The following is a 22,638-nucleotide window of genomic DNA, read 5'->3' as shown; positions in this document are numbered from 1 at the left end:
GTTGCAACCAAAACAGGGTGTTTTTTAAATGTTCGAGTTGTAGAGCTTGCAAGTTTGGGACTAACACAACCAGCTATGTTACCCCGTTCGATGTCAAGCCTAAGCTGATCACAGGCAACTACAATTGCAAAACTGAGTTTGCTGTATATGTCCTGGCATGCACTTGTGGTCTTAGATATGTGGGTAGCACAAAGCTGCAGGTGCATGTCAGGATATTGCAGCACATTCGAGCAATTGTCAATAATGACGATGCCTATCCAGCTGCCAGGCATTTTAAACAATTCCATAACAATGATCTCAAATGCCTAAGCTACTTTGTCATCAGCTCAATACCAAAACCACGCAGAGGAGGCAACAGAGAACGTTCTCTACGACAATCAGAATCACGGTTCATTATTGAGTTAGATAGTAAACACCCTAATGGACTCAATAACACAGAAGATCTTCATAATTTTCTGTAACCCGGTAGATTAGTCCCAAATTACGTCTCTAAACAATGCCTGTAATATGAAAATAACATGACAACTAAATCGATCTTCGATCGATTACTGATAATTACAGTTCGCTTCCCCCAGTTCAAGATATAGTATGAACAACAGAATACTCAATACTATATTCACAATATATATGTTTCTTCAATGACTATATTATCAATAAATATCTAAATGTGTCTAGAAGATTTAAAAACCATTTTTTAACAATGTTTATTACAGTTCACTGTCAGCTGCTATTCCCCCTATTTTCTTTTATGTTCACAGTCAAGCACCTTAATTCAATGCATTTATGCACTAGCACTTCCTAATAATAAACGGTAGCACATAGCACTTTAATTATAACACGTAATCGTACCGATAGAGTCTAGTTGGTTAGAGTAGATAAGTCTTGGGATATCTATGCCTTTCACTTAATTTAAAGTGTCATCAGTCAGTTAAATAATGAATAGTTTACAGCAATTTTTGCACTAAGCAATGGTCCACAGTCTTTTTAGCATTTATGCAGCAATAGATTGGCACACGCCACAATATGTGTTTTAACCATTGAAAGCAATGAATGTATTAATAAATCTGTTTAAATATGTATTTATATATATTTATATGGATTTATATATATTTATTTTTGGTTTTAATGCCACCAAGATTTTATAAACAGTTTTTAATAATGTTTACATTTCTAAAAAAAATACAAAAAAATACAGACTATTGCATCAATGCAAAATAGTTATAGTTTTGTATCACAATAACTGTGCAAACATTTCACACTATGTGCATATATGTTTAACTATTTACATATAGACTATAGATAGCAGGAAATAGAGCCCCATATACAAGACAAACGTCAAAATACCACTACTGCTGACTCATCCATCTGTGCGAATAAGAGTATTTTGTTTATGTTTATCACGGGTGCAGTTTACTAAAAGATATAAAAATAGAAAGCGGACTGTGATTCCGCATGTGATCAAGGGCACTTTGTATGCTCGAAACGCGTCATACGGCTTGTTGAATAAACAGTTTCAGCCACCAAGCTTGGGTCCGTGACTCTCTGTTCGTGAAAGAAGACAACATGAAGGAGTCGCTTTGCAGATATATATATATATATATATATCCCCAACAGAAAAAAGTCACCTTGCTTGAGAACGCCAACACAGTCAGAGGTAAACCCTTCTTTATTGCAGGTATGCCAAACAGCGCGTTACTCCTCCATGACACAAAGCGCCATACGCGTTTCGGGCATCTGCCCTTGATCACTGGCATTAACACAAGCCCCCACAGCTGCTCAAACTTATAGTCTCCGCCCTCATAGCAAGTGCATTATGGGTTAGGGAGTTCTTTACCATAATGGAGTGTTTCTTTCCAAAGTGGTAGCGGCAGGTGCTGTGTCCTTTACACAGTATATCCCAAGTGGGCTGACATGGAGGAAAACTGCACAGTCTCGCAAAATAACCATGCCCGCAATAGATGGACCTCAGACTCCACAAGACCCCAGTGACGGGTCCGTGGTCGGCAGGATATGCGAGGGGCGTTCTCGCGACGAGGAGCGCCGCTTTTAAATCCCCAACAGAAAAAAGTCACCTTGCTTGAGAACGCCAACACAGTCAGAGGTAAACCCTTCTTTATTGCAGGTATGCCAAACAGCGCGTTACTCCTCCATGACACAAAGCGCCATACGCGTTTCGGGCATCTGCCCTTGATCACTGGCATTAACACAAGCCCCCACAGCTGCTCAAACTTATAGTCTCCGCCCTCATAGCAAGTGCATTATGGGTTAGGGAGTTCTTTACCATAATGGAGTGTTTCTTTCCAAAGTGGTAGCGGCAGGTGCTGTGTCCTTTACACAATATATCCCAAGTGGGCTGACATGGAGGAAAACTGCACAGTCTCGCAAAATAACCATGCCCACAATAGATGGACCTCAGACTCCACAAGACCCCAGTGACGGGTCCGTGGTCGGCAGGATATGCGAGGGGCGTTCTCGCGACGAGGAGCGCCGCTTTTAAATTCCCAACAGAAAAAAGTCACCTTGCTTGAGAACGCCAACACAGTCAGAGGTAAACCCTTCTTTATTGCAGGTATGCCAAACAGCGCGTTACTCCTCCATGACACAAAGCGCCATACGCGTTTCGGGCATCTGCCCTTGATCACTGGCATTAACACAAGCCCCCACAGCTGCTCAAACTTATAGTCTCCGCCCTCATAGCAAGTGCATTATGGGTTAGGGAGTTCTTTACCATAATGGAGTGTTTCTTTCCAAAGTGGTAGCGGCAGGTGCTGTGTCCTTTACACAATATATCCCAAGTGGGCTGACATGGAGGAAAACTGCACAGTCTCGCAAAATAACCATGCCCACAATAGATGGACCTCAGACTCCACAAGACCCCAGTGACGGGTCCGTGGTCGGCAGGATATGCGAGGGGCGTTCTCGCGACGAGGAGCGCCGCTTTTAAATTCCCAACAGAAAAAAGTCACCTTGCTTGAGAACGCCAACACAGTCAGAGGTAAACCCTTCTTTATTGCAGGTATGCCAAACAGCGCGTTACTCCTCCATGACACAAAGCGCCATACGCGTTTCGGGCATCTGCCCTTGATCACTGGCATTAACACAAGCCCCCACAGCTGCTCAAACTTATAGTCTCCGCCCTCATAGCAAGTGCATTATGGGTTAGGGAGTTCTTTACCATAATGGAGTGTTTCTTTCCAAAGTGGTAGCGGCAGGTGCTGTGTCCTTTACACAATATATCCCAAGTGGGCTGACATGGAGGAAAACTGCACAGTCTCGCAAAATAACCATGCCCACAATCGATGGACCTCAGACTCCACAAGACCCCAGTGACGGGTCCGTGGTCGGCAGGATATGCGAGGGGCGTTCTCGCGACGAGGAGCGCCGCTTTTAAATTCCCATCAGAAAAAAGTCACCTTGCTTGAGAACGCCAACACAGTCAGAGGTAAACCCTTCTTTATTGCAGGTATGCCAAACAGCGCGTTACTCCTCCATGCTCAGACAAGGGTGGAAATGTTGTGGTTTGGAGCAAAAAGGACTACCTTAGTGAAGGAACACGCCAACTTAATGACCCATTGTGTTACAGTTTAAGTAGCTATTGAGAGGTTTTGCAATCATATTCTACCTATAATGAAATGCTGGTAAACTGGAAAGACCAAGGGTTACTTGAATGGGATGAATTTCAAGCATTATATTGCAAACATCCTAAATTGCCTATCTTGTATTTGCTTCCCAAGCTGCACAAAAATAGTAAGAAACCTCCCGGTAGACCCATTGTTTCCTCGATGGGCTCACAACTAGAAACAACCTCTAAATTTATCGATCATTATCTAAGACCCTTTGTTATGGCACTACCTGCCTACGTTAAGGACACCACTCACTTTTTAACATTAATTGATGGGATGGTATGGGAAGCAGATATGTTACTGGTTACCCTAGATGTAACCAGTCTTTATACTAGTATTCCCCACAACCTGGGGCTCCAGGCTATGAGGCATTTCTTAAGAGCAAGACACATCTCGCTATTAATGCATACACAAATGGTGATTGAAATGATGCAATATTGTCTGACCAACAACTATTTTCTCTTCAACGATAACATCTACAAACAAATCCAAGGGACTGCGATGGGCACCTGCTTCGCCCCCAGCTATGCGAATCTATTCATGGGCTGGTGGGAGGAGCAGGTGTCCCAGGAGTGGGACTTGAAAGGAGACAACATTATAACTTGGGCCAGATTTATCGATGATATTTTCCTAATTTGGAAAGGCGATATACCAATCAATTTATTGAGACGCTTAATGACAATGAACTGAATTTAAAATTCACATCACACATCAGCAAAACACATATTGTATTTCTTGATGTAGAAATTCAGGTCAAAGATTCAACTCTTGTCACAAAATTACATCGAAAAGCCACTGCTGGTAACAGTCTCCTGTACGCTCAAAGTGCCCACCCATCTAGTTTGATCCAAAGCATCCCTTATGGAGAACTTATACGTGCTAAACGTAATTGTAGCACAGAGGTTGAATATGAACAAGAGAAGTTGGTCATGTACAATCGCTTCCGTGAACGCGGGTACAGTCACAAACTGATTAAACAAGCTGAAAATAAGGCTGATTTGCTTATAAGAGCTGAACTATTGAGACCTAAACAGTGTGTAGAAGAACAGAGTGAGTCTGTTAGATTTATTACCACCTTTTCTAACAGTGCTTTTAAAATCAGGAAGTTATTTAATCATAACTGGCACATTTTATTAAGTGATGCGACCTTGAAAAAATGTCTCAATGTTACCCCACAGATAACAGAAACAAATCTCTGCGAGATGAATTATGTAAAAATGCCATTTCTTCCATCAATGTGGTCAGCAGTATGAATTTTGCTGGTTTTACAACCTGTAAACACTGTAAGGCCTGCGTGAATAGTAGAGATTGTAAATCTTTAACTCTCCCTAACAACAACAGAGATTATCAAATTAGAGGTAATTTCTCGTGTGAAACAGACTATTGTATCTACTGCTTACGCTGCCCTTGTGGCAAAATGTACATTGGGAGTTCCATCCATCGCGCAAAGAAAAGAATTCTGGAACATCTACGTGCTATAAAGAAAAATGACGTGCAATATCCAGTAGCACGACACTTCTTTAAAGAACACAACCAGAATGCTAAATTGTTATCCTTTGTAGTATTCCATACTATTCCAAGAGCTGTAAGAGGGGGTGACAGGCAGCGTGAACTAAGAAGGATGGAATCAAGATTTATAATTGACTTTGAGACACTTATACCTATTGGATTAAATTCAAGTGAAGAGTTGTCTGTACACTTGTGAAGCAATGGATATTTCTATATATTTTCCATTGAGTTTGCTTACGTTTTTAAAATTGTTTTAGATGTAGATTTATGAGAGATTTTAAATACAGATAGGGACGTACTGATACTAAAGTTGAGGAATTGAATAACCCAGTAATTTGGTTTTCTTTTCTCTCCTTTTTCTATATTTCTTCTCTCCCCTACTTCTTTTTCAGTTGTTTCCCTTCACTTCCCTTCCTTTTTTCTTTCGTTCTCTTCTATGCAGCATTCTCTGAAATTACATCAAGTTGGGAGTTGACAGTACGTGATGGAACGGCATGAAACTTTGTATATCATTTCCTTTCAAAGTTCAGTATAGGACATGCAAGGGGATTTGCCCACTTGGGCTAAATTTGAGGACTAATTATAATGGTACGCTTCTAACCCAATGAATGTATGTAAACTATGGGATTTGCCCACTTGGGCACAATTGGTTGGCTGATATAATTGCATTTTTCATGGTGTTTTCTATATTCATGTACGTAAACCCATTGACATGTTTAAAATTTAAGCATTACAATAGCCCACTGGGGCTATTAATAACGGTGTATTTAACCAATCGTTAATTTTCTTTTGCATTGAATTTTGGCCCACTGGGGCACTTATACCGTGTTCTTTTAGAGTCCGCTCCGTTGCAATAATACGGTAGAGTCTCCCGTGTTATATAGATCTAATATACATGGATCGTCTCTAAATGGGTACTTTCAAACCATTTCAAAATGGCGCCCATGCTTTCGGCAGCATACTTCTGATCAGTCCCATCTCTATGTCATTGAATACGCATATGTAAAGAGAACGTGTTTGTATTGTAACCACACCGTGAACAAGCTTATTGCGAAACGCGTTGGTGAAGGCTATCACTTGCCTGGATTAAAAACTTGGTGAACAGCATTCCTGGGTGTCCTGGATTTCTTTTCGTGACTTTCGGAAAGTTGTGCTTGGAATATATATATATATATATATATATATATATATATATATATATATATATATATATATATATATATATATATTACCTACTGGCGGTCGCCAGTAGGTAGTTATAGTTAGGACCCCTTTTCCATAGGAAATCCGCAACATTCTATTTTGAATAACTTTGGCGCCGGTTGATGAATCCTCGCGAATTTCTCAAAATAGGTGGGGCGCTACGCTCCGCTCCTACCCTGAAAGTCTCGGGGGGATTCGTCAAGCGGGGGCTGAGATAAAAGGGGGGTCCCAAAACGCGTTTTTCCCATGCATTTTTCCATAGGACCTTTAGAACGAGCTACAGCCCGAACGGCTGAACAGAATTACTAGAAATTTGGCAGAGAGGTAGTCCGTAGGTCAAGGAAGTGCCTTTTGTAGGTTTGGTGTAAATCTGTTCAGTAGATTCTGAGAAAATAGCCTTTAAATCAATATATATATCTGAGCCCGCTTACGGTACGCTTACCGTACGCTTACCGTACGCGTACGGTGGCGTGCGCGAGCGCGATTCTGATTGGCTCTTAGATCTTAGTAAACATTCGAATCGGCCGAAACCAGGAAGCGGCGTCCGCCATTTTGTCTCTCGCACTGAGTGTTATTTATCAAACATGATGCCCAAAAACATGTTACGGGGCTGTTTTGACAACTCCCTCCCACATAGTCATGTTGAGGGAGTCCCCAAATATCCCCCAAGAGCAAAAACGGTTTTATTTTTTTTTCGGCAATTTTGCCGAGTACGCTTACCGTACGCTTACCGTAAGCGTACGGTAAAAAATAGAAATAAAAAAAACACTATCCACACTTACCCCACCCCCTGTGCTTTTGGTGGCCGTAGGCCACCAAATGTACCGTGCTTATTACATCAGTAAAAAAACTATATTTTGGCAACATGAAATTATAAAATCGAAATAAAAAAAACACTATCCACATTGACCCCACCCCCTGTGCTTTTGGTGGCCGAAGGCCACCAAATGTACAGGGCTTATTAAAGTTGATAAAAACCGTGCACGGAACGCACTGCGTTAAGTGGGCGCGCACGCCTCGAATGGCGTAAAGTAACTTAGCATTTAAAAAAACGTACAAATTCACTGAAAAAACCATAGGTTTCACACACGTTATAGTTAGGAATTAGCATTTAAAAAACCTTGCAAATTCACTGAAAAAACCATAGGTTTCACACATGTTATAGTTAGCGGAAATTTTACTGAGAAAAAACCAATGAAATTGCCCCGTTATAGTTAGTGCTGGCAACTATAACTCACGCGACCGCAATCTTCTGCTGATGACATATGTGTCTTTATAAAAAAAAATATTTGTAATATATGTATAGCTAAAAATGTATGGAAGAAGACATGGGCAAATAAGTGTCTAAATACAGTATTAGCATCAGCAGAGGATTGCGGTCGCGTGAGTTATAGTTGCCAGCACTAACTATAACGGGGCAATTTCATTGGTTTTTTATCAGTAAAATTTCCGCTAACTATAACATGTGTGAAACCTATGGTTTTTTCAGTGAATATATATATATATATATTACCTACTGGCGGTCGCCAGTAGGTAGTTATAGTTAGGACCCTGTTTCCATATTTTGAATAACTTTGGCGCCGGTCGACGAATCCTCGCGAAATTTTCAAAATAGGTGGGGCGCTGCGCTCCGCTCCTACCCTGAAAGTCTCGGGGGGATTCGTCAAGCGGGGGCTGAGATAAAAGGGGAGTCCCAAAAAGCGTTTTTCCCATGCATTTTTCCATAGGACCTTTAGACACAGCTACAGCCCGAACGGCTGAACAGAGTTCCTTGAAATTTGGCAGAGAGGTAGTCTACAGGTCAAGGAAGTGCCTTTTGTAGGTTTGGTGTAAATCTGTTCAGTAGATTATGAGAAAATAGCCTTTAAATCAATATATATATCTGAGCCAGCTTACGGTGCGCTTACGGTGCGCTTACTGTACGCGTACGGTGACGTGCGCGAGTGCGATTCTAATTGGCTGTTCGATCTAAGTAAACATTCGAATCGGTCGAAACCAGGAAGCGGCGGCCGCCATTTTCTCTCTCGCACTCTGAGGGGGGCAGCATAAACAAAGTCAAAAAACATCTAAAGGGGTAGTATATTTAGTTCTTAACCACCCAGCATCGATATAGGTGTCCCCCAACAACCCCCAAGGCCAAAAAAACAATTTTAATTTTTTTCGAAAAATCGCCGATTACGCTTACCGTACGCGTACGGTTAAAATTATTTAAAAAAAAAAAGAATTATCCACACTTTCCCCACCCCGTGTGCAAATGGTGTCCGAAGGGCACCATTTGTGCATGGCATATGTAAATCATGGAAACTAAAAATGAATACCTTTCACAACGAAGCACATAATATGTCCCCCATGTGCGCACGGTGCGCGAAGCGCATCGTGCGTACATGGTCCGTCCCGCGTAACGTGGGCACGCGGTGCGCGCAGCGCACCGCGTGACCACCGTGCGTGCACGGCACTAACTGCGTAAAGTGGGCGCGCGGTGCGCGAAGCGCACCGCGTGCATACTGTGCGTGCACGGTGCGCGAAGCGCACCGTGCGCGCACGGAACGAACTGCTTTAACTGGGCGCGCACGCCACGAATGGCGTAAAGTAACTTAGCATTTAAAAAGCCGTACAAATTCACTGAAAAAACCATAGGTTTCACACACGTTATAGTTAGGAATTAGCATTTAAAAAACCTTGCAAATTCACTGAAAAAACCATAGGTTTCACACAAGTTATAGTTAGCTGTACATTTCACTCGTAAAAAACCAATGAAATTCCCCCGTTATAGTTAGTGGAGGCAACTATAACTCACGCGACCGCAATCCTCTGCTGATGACATATGTGTCTTTATGAAAAAAAAATATTTGTAATATATGTATAGCTAAAATTTAATGGAAGAAGACATGGGCAAATAAGTGTCTAAATACAGTATTAGCATCAGCAGAGGATTGCGGTCGCGTGAGTTATAGTTGCCTGCACTAACTATAACGGGGGAATTTCATTGGTTTTTTACGAGTGAAATGTACAGCTAACTATAACTTGTGTGAAACCTATGGTTTTTTCAGTGAATATATATATATATATATATATATACATATATATATATATATATATATATCTCTTAGAGAAAGCTTCTGAAACCAGCTCTGCTTTCAACACTCTGCAGCCAGGACAAACATAAGGATGGAACACAGGGATCCTTACAGAAGCGATTTATTAGGCTTCAACTGCTTCCATAAATTTTCAGCCAATAACCAGCAAAGTGCAAGGTAAGGTGCATGTTAACCCACAGATCAGACCTACGCGTTTCGGCCGTAGCCTTCTACTGGGTCATAGAGTTCAGTGTAGAGTGCCATTTTAAAGGGACAGGTGTACCCTTTCCCACCACCAATTAAGAAACTTCATGTGATACTTAAAGGAGAAAAATCACATTTTACAATTCTTATAAAATAAAGGTTGTCCATACTGCAGTTTGTCACAGAACAAAAATCACTGTGAAGTACACCACTCACAAGTTTTTAGCCCTAAAACAAACACGTTTTACACCACATGAAATAGGCAGACATGTTGGGCATAAATGTTAGGGTTAAAATACAATCTCTGATGATCAAATATTGTGGTCCTAGGACAGAAGTTACTCTAAAATGGCAGGGGAATGGTATAAAAGTGCAAACACATCACCTAATTGCATCTGAATCAGATGGAAAATACTGTGTATCCACGTTAGATTGAACATACAAATAAAACTAAAAAGCCCCATGAAGCAATAAAATACACAGATAGATTGATTATAAAGTGCAATGTGCTGCCCCTTCAAAGTACTAGGAGTTAGAGGTGCTACGTAGGATTCATGCAATCTAATTTTCAATTCAAAGATTCCAAATATTGCACTAACGGATATAAAGTACAAAGTGCTATTTTTTGTAAAGTACAGAGAATAGAATGTGCTATATACTGCTCCTATATCACTTCCTCTATTGCACTAATAATAAGTCATAAAAGGTTCCAATATTGCATTACTGGATATAAAGTGCAAAATGATTTTTTCTGTAAAGTGCAGAAATTAGAAAGTGCTATGTGCTGTTAATATATCACCTCCTCTCTTGCACTAATGCTAAATTTCAAAAGAGGTTCCACCAGAAATAAAGTGAAAAATGCTTTTTTCTATGAAGTACAAGGAGTAGAATATAATATATGCTGCTCCTATATCACTTCCTATATTACACTCAATTAATCGTAAAAGGTTCTAGTATTGCATTACCGAATATAAAGTGTAAAATGCTTTTTTACATAAAGTCCAGAAATTGGAAAGTGCTACATACTGCTCCTATATGACCTCTTTTTGCACTAATACTTATTTGCAGAAAGGTTCCAATATTACACTAACTGGCATAAAGTGCAAAGCGCTTTTTCCTGTAAAGTACAGAGACTAGAAAGTGCTATGTGCTGCTCCTCTTAACGCTTCCTCTATTGCACCAATGCTCGATCGCAGAAAAGCTCCAATCTTTCACTCTCAGATATAACGTGTAAAGTGCTTTTTCCTGTAAATTACACGGATCAGAGAGTGATGCACTTAAAGTGCAGTAGTGCAGTAATACAACATATCATAAAGAACCATGAGAAAAATCATAAGATGGCATCGTGAATATTGAAAATGTTTGGCCGCATCCACATTCCAAAAGGTAGACTATGTGGGTGGTCTCACACGTTATCCTTTCCATCATTTTTTTTTATACCTTGTATAGTTGTTACGTCCTCCCTGCTGTGGCCCTAATGGCAAGCTTTGCACATAGGGCTTTGAAGAAACCTTTACACATCAGCCAATTACTTTTTTGTGGATCTTTGTTGGTAAAATACCTCTGGATTAACAAATTTCCCAAATAAGGTACCTTTCTATACGTGATGTTCAAATGTTCCGATGTAAGATGTATAAGTTCATGATCTTCCTTCAAGAGGTTCCAATGATTGCTAATCGCTTGTTTCAGAGCTTTGTTTGATCTACTAAAGTCTGTGATGAATCTAGTAACTTCTTTATTCGATTCAGTTTGTTTCAGCATTTTTTTGGGACAACAACAGATTTTCCCTCTTGTGTTTTGTGGCTCTTATAAGTCCATCTTACAGAACAACTATTGGATATCTTCATCTTATAAATTTGTCGTACATCCCATCAATCTGTTTCTCATATTCATTCTCCTCAGAGAAATTTCTGTTAGCTCTTAGAAACTCTCCGTACAGGATGCTCCATTTAAGAGCTTTTGGGTGTGCACTGTTGGCTGAATAAATGCTGTTACATGCCGTGGTACTCTGGAATAAGGTGATACATATTTTTTTCATTTTCTTTTTTTTTTTTTTTTTATTCTTTTTATTATTTTCTCAGTAAACAGTGCACATTTAATACATAATACATGCAATTAAACATTAGTACAACATAAACCTTTTATACTTTTTATACAAAGTATAATCCAACTAAACAAATCAAAACCGAATAATGATTTAAATACTGCCGACTTACCCTATCCCCTCTCTCCACCTCGCTAACGGCTCCCAAATTCTTTTACCCAGAGCCTTCCCTGCTCTACCCTTTTTTGCGTATATAGGTTTTTCCAGATTAAATGTCGCAATGAGATTTGCTAACCATACTTGCATTGATGGAGGAGTTTTGTCTAACCAAGCCCTAGCTATGATTAATCTGAATACCGCCATTGTCATAAAGACAAACTCCTTAACATCATTACTAATTCGATCATGACCTATTCCAAGCAAAATCCAAGAGGGGGAGAGGGATATCTGTATCCCAAGTGCCCTGTCCAAAAAATCCTCTATATCACCGAGAAGAGTGTGTAGTTGAGGGCAAGTGGCAAACATATGAACTATATCAGCCTCAGATGTGTTGCAGCGAGGGCAGTTTATCCCTGCTCTACCCCCCCATTTGGCGATTCTAGCAGGTGTATGATATAGCGAGAATAAGGTTTTATAATGTTGGGATTGTAGAGGAGCAGAACGTAGGATGGTACAACCCAATTCAAGTGACTCCTGAAAATCCTCAGTTTCTCCTCCAAGTTTCTCAGCCCACTTATGACTGTGTTTGTCCAAATCATCTACTTTAGTTTTAGTTAATAATGCATACGCTAACCTGATAGTATGTAGACCACCATTAATTAATGTCTCCATAAAGTCATTAATGTTATATCCTGCTGTGCCGCCACACTTATCCCCAAGAAAGCTTCTGACCTGTAAGTATTTAAAAAAATCTTTTCTAGACAAGTCATACTTGTTTACAAGAGCATCGAACTGTACCACCCCCTCAGAGTCTCTTAAATCCCCAATTTGTGTAATTCCTTTTTGATTCCATGTGGCCATAACTGAGTCTGAAAAAATATCCGAGGGAAACAGTTTATTATTATATAATCTGACGTATCTATTAAATCGGCCAAGTCCCATCCGCTTCTGAAAAGCCTTCCAGATATGTATGGCCGCGTTAAGAGTCCTAAACTGCTTCCCTCTTAAACGCCCAAGATCAGTATAATATAAGAAGCAGTTTTCTGTCTCCTGTCCTAATAGAATTGCATAGATATCTGTAGATGAGGAAGTAAATTTCTGAAGATGTCCCCCTCCTCCGATTAAACCCTGCATATATATTTTTTTTTTTTTTTTTTTTTTTTTTTTTGGAAACCGTTTATTGCAGTTTGAAAAAGTTACAGGTATGGGCCTACAACCACCCGGCCGGCCGCTAGAGTGACAAAAGCATATCACATACATACAGTAAGAGTCTCTTGGCGGTGCAGATTGGAGAAGCAGGAGACATCAATAGCGCAGGCCGCATAACTCCAAGCCCACAATACGGTTTCCTTTTATCAAAACAAAACAACACAAAAAACCACACCCGCAAGGCAACCCGCAATCCAAAATGACGGCACGAGCTCTGTAAGTGGGGGATCCCAACCAGCAGCAAAACTCTGAAGAGGGGAATGGGAGTAGATCAGGGACTGGGGAACCGCGTGCCCACGGCTGAGGGGGGGGGGGTCAGCTAGGGAGACGGGGCTGGCGAGGCAGCCGGTAGCAGTGGCGGCTCACAAATACCCCCGCGGTAGGCGTTCCAGGGGCCCCAGATTTTCACCCATGCCCCAGGCTTACCCCTCGCCACATACACCACCTTTTCACGAAACATACACCAATCCATATGTTCTTTCCAGGCCAACACCGCCGGGGGCCTCTGGGATCCCCACAATTGGGCAATGTCGCGCTTAGCTATCATGTATCCCAGAGTCACCCACCGCGTCTGCGGGACCGAGTAGTCATTTGGCTCCCACACATTCAGCAAGCATCTCCTCGCTTCCGGCAACAACGCGACACGCGTAACCACACGCAGGACCTCATGCACACCACGCCAGAATCGCTCCACCTTAGGGCACTCCCACAGTATATGCATAAAAGTTGCCAAAGCACCACAGCCACGCTTACACAACCCGTCACCAGCAAAGCCCATACGTAGAAGCCTTGGCCCCGTCACGTAAACCCGGTGAAGGATCTTAAGCTGGACGAAGCGAAGGCGAGCCGGGATGGCCACCTCCTTCGGAGAGGCCACCGCGGAAATCCAATCCTCGTCGTCCAGCTCCAGCCCGTCGGCAACCCAGGCCTCGCGGAGACTAGTCAGCAGGCACGACCTGTCGTTAATCAGCTTTTTATATATAAGGGAGATCGTGCTGTCTGGGACATAGCCATCCAGCACTCTGTCCTCCAGGGGGGAAGACTCCGGAATGGACGCGACATCCGGGAAGACGGAGCCCAGCGCGTGGCGGACTTGGAGGTACCGAAAGTACTCACTGCCTTGCAGCTGAAACTCCGTCTGCAGCGTCTCAAAAGTTTTGAATCCCCCCCTCGTCCAGAGATCTCCCACCGTGCTGATTCCGATCGTGTCCCACTTCTCGAAGCCCTTCGACGTCCACAGGGAGCCCAACCGCTCGGACGCATATAGCGGTGACGCCCGGTTCAAACGGTCCTTCCACCCCATAGCTGCATTAGCCGCGTGCCAGACACGCACCATGACACGCGTCGGTCCCGTCAGACGGGAGTCGGGCGCGCCAGAGTAGAGCGCTCGATTGTAGTCGCCACCGGGCAGGAGCATCTTGTCCATTTCAAATGCCGGGTTCAAGGCGGGCCCGTAAAGGCCATGGTAAACCCTGCATATATTGAAGAGCAGATGCTAAATAATATAGTCTAAAATCCGGGGCTCCCCATCCGCCTCTGTCTCTCGGCAGAGTCATAAATCTATAAGCCCTACGAGTTTTCCCGTGGCCCCATATAAATTTATTAAAGATGCTTTCCAAAATATTAAACCACTTAGCTTCAAAAATTAACGGAATTGCTCTGAATAGGTAGAGAAACTTTGGTAGAATGCTCATTTTTAGTACGTTGGTACAGCCAACTAGTGAGAGATGTAGGTTATTGATTCTCTCTAAGTCTATTTTTACTTTATCAACCAGAGGGGTTATATTTAACTCAACGAGAGTGTCCAAATTTGCAGCTATTACTATACCAAGATATATAGCGGAGAGGGCGACCCTATTGTCAGTACAAGAAATATGTTTGTTCTTAACTATCTGGGTCTTAGACCTGTTCAATCTATAGCCCGAGAATTGCCCAAATATGCCAGCTTCCCTTTCAACCTCACCGATAGCTAGATCCGGATTCGGGGTGAGTATGGCGACGTCATCTGCGTAAGCCAAGATTTTGATTACGCGGCCATTTAAGACCATTGGGGAAATTTTAGTGTTTCTCTCCAACCTTCGTAAAAAAGGCTCAAGAAATAGTGCAAAGAGCAGGGGAGATGAGGGACAGCCCTGTCTCGTTCCCCTAGAGATTGCCACTATGTCTGAATGATCCCTGTTTACTCTAATTTTGGCTGTTGGATCTACGTATAGAGCTTGGAGAGCAGTTATAAAGCCTTCTCCAATACCACACCATCTCAGAACTGATCAAAGAAATCCCCAGGCGACCCTATCGAAGGCCTTTTCGGCATCTAAAAACAATGCTGCGATAGGGTCACCCAGGGACCCTGCGGCATCAAACATTGTAATGACCGTCCTGACATGCTGAGTGGTTCCCTTGCCTGGTATAAAACCATGCTGTGAAGAACTTACGAGCTGCTCTATGTTACCTCCAAGCCTCATAGCAAGCATTTTTGAGTAAATTTTTATGTCAGAATTCATAAGGGTAGTGGGTCTATATGATCCGGGGAGTGTTCGGGGTTTACCTTTTTTAGGAATAACTATGATATCTACCATTCCCCAGGACTCTGGAGGAGACCCCCCTCGCTGTGTATGTAGCATGACGTTAAGCATATCTACCGCTATGATATCCTGAAACAGTTTGTAGAATTCAACCGGGATTTGATCTGGCCCAGCAGCTTTTCCCGAAGGCAGACCACCCAAAGATCCCTTAAATTCATCTAGATGAAAGTGAGCATCGAGCCCCTCTCTGTCCTGTGATGACAAGGAGGGAGCAGTAATGTCCCTAAGATACCGATCCACTTCAGTCTCTAATGAAGTACTCCCATCATCCCGAGTGTAGAGTTTAGCATAAAATTTCCGAAACACCTCCCTAACAAGGTCGGGATCAGTGACTAAGTTGCCCTGACTATCTTGAATTTCCTTAATGTCAGCCATGGCTACGCGCTGCCTAGTTCTGACAGCAAGGATGTGTCCAACTCTCTCACTCAGCTCGTATGAGTCTTGTTTACGCACTAAATACTTTTCAGCGCCTTTCGAGCTAATGCCTTCCGTGGCATCCCATTTAAGGACAGTAATACTAGCTAAATAAGTCTCAAGTGGAAGCTCCTGTATTATAGCTCTAGCAAGATTGTCTTCTGCTGCCAATAATCTAACCCTTATATCATCCAGGTGTCTTCTTTCACTTTTCCGTTTAGCCAGTACATAACTCAGTGTTTCTCCTCTGACCCCAGCTTTAAAGCAATCCCAAACCACGCCAGGAGGGGCAGTGTCTCTATTAACTTCCCAGAAGAACTTTATCCATGATTCCATTCGTTTCTGATAAGCAACGTCCCTTAACAGTGTGCGCTCAAAAGTCCACTGAATTTTTATAGCACTTATCTGTGTAGTATTTAATGTTAAAACTAAAGGGCTGTGGTCTGAAATAATTCTAGGTTGTTTCTCGATTTTTACATGAGAGATTAGGGACTTAGAAATTAAAAAGTAATCCAGCCTGACCAATACTTTATGCGGGGCCGAAAAGTAGGTGCTACTATCTATAAGGGGATGTAGCTTTATCCATGGATCGGTAAGGGAGTTGTGTTGAACCATATTGGTCAGGGCTTTAAATGTCTTCCTCTTTCTCCCTAGATACCATCCCCCGGGTTCTAAAAAGGAGCTTTTTGGAACGTGAATGTTAAAATCTCCACAACATATAATGGGTTCTGGCCATTGTGCCAGTTCGATATCCAAAAACTGCCAGACATCAGGATCATCTTCCGTAGAACCATATATTGTAGCTAATGTAATCCGTACCCCTTTAAAACTCAACTCTACCAACACCCACCTGCCCCATTGGTCCTCCTTTTTTCGATGCACCACCAAATCCCTTTTTCTTCCTAATATTGCTACTCCCCTTGTTCTAGTCCCTTGTTTACTTGCTGCTAATACTTCATAACCAAGCTGCTTTAACAAATACATCTGTGTTGCTTCAATATGAGTTTCCTGGAGACAAACCAAGTCCAGTTGCAGAGAACTCAACAGCCCTGCTACTTTCACTCTTTTCCCAGGATTATTCAAACCACAAACGTTGATTGAAGCAATCTTGCAAGGCATTACAGGAGATCAGCGGAATTCCTACTCCTAATCCGCCATAACATTAACAACCAGTAATTGCATCGAGATACCGTCCTTTGATACTGTCTATTACTCCTACTTTGTGTGTACCATGCTTCCCACAAAAGTGGGGAAAAAATAAGGATATGTCTGTGCAAAAAAATGTGCATTACCAAGCCACCAAAAATACAAAATTTTACCCAAAATAAACCCCCCCCCCACCGAACCCCCCTCCCTTCCCTTGAGCCCCTCCCCCGCCATTCCCTGAACAGGCAAATAGGTCAATGAGACCTATACGTAGCCGGTTCCGAGCGGCTATAGTCGTACCCCTCTCCCCTCTTCATTTCAGAACTAACGCTAGAACTAACTAACTGATACCCCCTGAGACTGTGAATAGAATTTCCAAGCACCTCAGCTTACATTAAAAACAAACAGACCAGATAAGGATATTATGAACCCTGTTTTTTCAGCTTGTCTATAAATTGCTGGGCTTTGACCTCAGAAATGAACATCCTGACTCTACCTTGAGTAATTACTTTCAGCTTGGCAGGGAACAATAAATAAGCTTCTGAACGTAATGCCTGGAAGTTTGGGATCAACTGCCTCAACCTCCATCTTCGTTCAACCGTCACGTGGCAGAAATCCGGCCTAGCAAAAAATGTGACGCCATCAAATGACCTCTTATTATTAGGCCTTGCCTTTTCAATAACTTCCTGTCTAAGGAGGAAATTCCCAAAATAGACTAAAATAGCTCGTGGATAAGCCGCCTTGCCTCCACCATCTGCCCCATACCCCTTTTTGGGTGTAAGAGGAAACCTATGCGCCCTCTGGACTTCCCTGTCCCACTGCCACTGAGACTCCGGGAATGCTCCTCTAAGTAGATTAACCACAAAGCGCATTATGTCCTGACCTTCGACCCCTTCAGCCACACCCAGAATTCTGACATTATTTCGCCTTTGGCGATTTTCAAAATCCTCCATTTTCCAATGCAAGTCTTCTGTCGCCCTTTCTTGATCTGTTTTAAAAGTCTGCCAGCTGCTACAGTCATCTTCGAGCTTACTCGTACGCTCCTCCACCTCCGTAACTCTGCCAACCAGCTCTCCATACAGCTTATTAGTTTTCCTCAATGAGGATTGTATCTTTTTTGCATCTTGCCTCGCTTTCCGGCTGACGACTCTAGCTTCTGTTTGCATTTGTTTTAACATATTAAGCAGGGTGTCAAAAGGAGCATTCTGTCTCAATGGCCCAGTAACGTCATCCTCCTGATATGTCTGAGAGGTTCCTGAATAATCCCACAGCAAACCTCTCTCAGTGCCCCCCAGCGAACCAATCTGCTGACTACTTGATTTTAACTTTACTTGTCTCTTCCTCATAGTTGAGTTGTTACCTGCGCTCAGACCATTATCCCCCCCAGAGGAGCTGGAGTCAGATACTGAAACCTCTTCCACTTCATTAGCTTCATCTTCCTCCTCCTCTGTGAGGTCCTCGCTCGGCAGGACTGATTGTGAGTCTGAGTCTTCGTTAAGGGAGAAAAACCTCTCACCATCACCCGACCCCACATCACCTTTTTCGCCCATCAGCGCCGACTCCTTGTATTCGAGCTGCCTTGCCCCTGTTGCGAGGCAAAAAGAGTTTCCACCGATGGGCAGCGGCCCCTTCACAGAAGCAAAAGATTTAGGGGCCTTAGGGTCTCCTAGCTCTGACTCAAGGATCGTAATTGCCTCCATCATCTCTGCATCCACACTCCGCATTCCCCCCGAGGTAGCATTACCTGGCTGTGAACCCTCGGTGCGTAGAGGGGGAGAACCCCTTGCAGAGGCAGGTTCTATACAAAGCCCAGTTGGCTCCTGTGTTCCATCAGTATTGTTGAACTGCTGGGTCTGCTGGGTCTGCTGTTGCTGAGCAACAGGAGCGTCCGTGCTTGACGCGCCTCCAGCGTCCTCGTGGACGCTTCCGAGCTCGCCGAGATCGCCGCTGTGTCTGGTTCTGCCGGTTTCACTTAGTGTCCGGGTGCCTGGTGCCATGGATTGAACTGCGAACACTTCAGATAAGGTAGGTTGTCTGAGGGGAGTCTCTCTGATTTTAGATTTAATTTTCCCCAATCTAGCAGAGTTTTCTATCCCCTCGTCAAGTTTCCCCGGCTTCTGCGCCCTTGCGTCTGGCAGGCTGCCTGAGTCAGAAGGGGTGATTGTAGCGGACTTCTCTGCTCTCCACGTCTCAGTCTTCTTTAACCGCTGTGGGGGCATTATCTTCCGAGTAGCCCCTAGCTCTCTAGTATACGCCGTCGGTTCCTCCGCTGAGTCTTTTGAAAGTGGCGTTTGATCCTTTACTTTCTCTCTCGCCTTATCAGCTTTGGCGGTACGAGGCGGCATGTTATACAAGTGTAGATTCCGTAGTTTTAGATTACAGCAAGACCTCCAGCATGCGCTCCAAAATCTCACAAAGTTCTCCCTTAGTCGAGTCAGTTCTGATAGATTAGGCGCTTCAGTGAGAATCCGGACCGGAGAATGTAAATCTGTGTACCAGGTGTAGAAAAAAGCCATCAGGGTCCGATTACAATAACCAATGCATCATCCTCCGTTTACTGCCGAGAGGAGAGGTCAGCAGCGACTAATCAGCTCAGCTCGTCCGCGGCCATCTTGCCCAAAAACAATATTTTTTTTCATTTTCAATGTTTATCCGTATATCTAAATAGTCAATCGAACTCTTGCTGTAGGTATGGGTGAATTGTAGGTTCAGGGAGTTTTTGTTTAATGACAAATCTTTCAAGTCGCCCTCCCCTCCTTCCCATATAAGGAAGGGGTCATCAATATAACGGACCCATAAGCTCACCCTTTCCAAGTTCATGCTCTTGTTCTCTGACCACACGCATTCTGTCTCCCAGAAGCCCATTGTTAGATTTGCGTTTGTTGGGGCGAATTAAGTGCCCATAGCAGTTCCTTGTTTTTGCCTATAAAATCTGACACTGAAGATAAAAACATTGTTGGTCAAGCAAAAGGACATCATTTCCAAGAGCATTTTCATGTGGTTGAGTGAACTCAGTGACCGTGATCTCATAAAGTGCTCACATGCCATAAGTCCATCATCATGGACTATTGAGGTATAAAGCGAGACCACATCAACTGTGGCCATGATGTACCATTGTTTCCTAGGGATACCATTAATACGCTTAAGAAAGTCCATGAAATTGCGTATATAGGAGGGCAGATCGGCTACATATGGGAACAGAAAGATGTCCACAAATCTGGAAGTGTTCTCTAAGAGAGAGCCACATGAGCTAACAATGGGACGGCCTGGAGGGTTTTCTAGGCTCTTGTGCACTTTGGGCAATACGTATAGGGTCAGGACAATTGGATGGGTGACCTTGAAATATTGCAGTTCATCCTCATCTAGCAGGCTTTGATCATACCATTGTTGTATTTTGGTGTGGAAGGTAAACCTAATTTGATTGGTGGGGTTATTCGTTAACCTTTCATAGTTGGTAGAGTCCCCCAATTGTCTCCTGATTTCTCGGTGACACTTGGTCCGGTCCATCACAACATTGTTCTCTCCTTTGTCTGATTGTTTGATTATAATATTGGTATCCCTACGTAAATCTGTAAGTACCCACCAGTCCTCAGGTTTCATATTGGAATGTTTGTGATTCAAAATGTTCTTTTCTTTAGTGTAGATGCCCCTCAGGTCTTTTGCATAAAGTTCCTTGAAGACATCCACTCTGTTGCCTGGTGGCAGTTGTGAATAAAATTTCGATTTTCCTTTGCATTTACTGCTTACAGATTTATCAGTTTCTATACCCTTTGCCGCACAATAATCAAGATTAGACGCACCATCATACTCTGTATCATGTTAGTCTCCTTCATTGGTGAGATTATGTAGGGCTCTCAAAGGTTTGATGTCTTCTCCGTTCAAGCCGGACAGGGGTTGTGGGGACACAGATCTCGGTTTGGAGGTTGGCCTTGTTGCAATTTTTATTTTAGTTTCCTGCAGAATTTATAGAGGTCAACTCTAGCAGAGGCTAGATCCATCCCTGCATCTGGGCAGAATGTTAATCCTTTATTTAGTAGGTTAATATGTTTGTCATTCAAGATTTTGCCAGATAAATTGATCACCAAATTGTCTTCCTTTGTGTTAACGGGGTTATTCTTAATTATATTTTTCCCCTCTTTCCTTTCTCCTTTGCCTCTTCCTGCTGCGTCTGGTTCTTTTTGTTCTTCTGCCACGGGGGGCGGGGGCTGTTACCCCTCTCCCTCTTCTCCATGCCCCGTGTCGTCATTTGCAGCAGTCGCATTTTCCCTGAAAAATCCATTCATGGCCTAAAACCCTGGGCACCTCCGTCCCCTGAGCTCACCTCTGAACTTTCTGCACTTGAGAGTCTTATTTGTTCATGTTCTTGGATTTTCTCCATGGATTGCTTTTAAAAGTTGCCATCATAACGGCGGGCAAAGGTGTATACTCTCTCAGTGGCGTAATCAATTCTATCTCTATTGAATTTTTTCATTTTTTTCAGCGGAAACAATTATTAGAACTGACTCTCCTTTAACCATATATACACACACACATATATATATGTATGTATCACAGCAAACTCCTCCAGATGAAAGAGCAGAGGCCACGCAGGGGATTCTGAGTAAGCTCCTTTATTGATATTGCGGCATAATGCATTTCGGCCCAGTCGGCCTTCATCAGATGCCTAAATGTTCAGGAGGCTTGTAACACCCGTGTTTTAAATGTCCTGCCCCTTTCCCATTGGCGGGAACCCACTCCGCCCCAATCACGTGTCCGATCACCATCCGTAGTTCATCGGAACTACAGGTCCCAGAATTCACCTGTTCCCAGGTAGGTGCTGCATGGGGATATCTTGTATTCTGCCCATGTGGGCTGGCGGGGTGCAGGACTGTCCACTGTGTTAACAATTGCCAATTTCCTGCTTGAGATATATCTCCAAGCTTGTACGTTGCCTACTTGGAGCTTGGAAATAATATGTATTTATATATATATATATATATATATATATATATATATATATATATATATATATATATATATATATATATATATATATATATATATATATATATATATATACATACATACATACATACATACAAATAGACAAATGGGGAGGGCAATTCCCAATGAATGTAAATTACTTTATTGCATGATTTGAGAGAGAGTCCTTATGGCATAGAAGCCTCTATTACCGGATGCACAGTACATGAAACACTGTGGATTACATTCGAGTGAGGAGGAGAGTTTGGCATTTTACTAATGATGGGGGGAGAGGTTGCATAAGAAAAACAGTATGGACAAATAAACTCTTCTTATGCCATGCCATTTCATTTCCTTTGGACATCTGACGGACACTGTCAAACCAGTAAATCCGCCAAACGGCAAGGGGTTCCAAGCATACAAACTAGCAACGTTTGAGTACCAGAATCACACCCACCCAGGGCGTGTGTGACCTAACCGAAATGCTGCAGTACGAAGCTTAATCC

General features: G+C 42.8%; 1 protein-coding gene across 2 annotated transcripts in view; it reads right to left on the bottom strand.

The window, feature by feature from the left end:
- Positions 1-22,638, bottom strand: part of NEXMIF (neurite extension and migration factor) — a 1,529,077-nt gene that overhangs the window by 1,210,108 nt on the left and 296,331 nt on the right. The window lies entirely within an intron of this gene.

Source organism: Triturus cristatus, chromosome 5_2, assembly GCF_964204655.1.
Source record: "Triturus cristatus chromosome 5_2, aTriCri1.1, whole genome shotgun sequence".
Taxonomy (NCBI): domain Eukaryota; kingdom Metazoa; phylum Chordata; class Amphibia; order Caudata; family Salamandridae; genus Triturus; species Triturus cristatus.
This window is presented reverse-complemented; position numbering and strand designations above follow the sequence as displayed.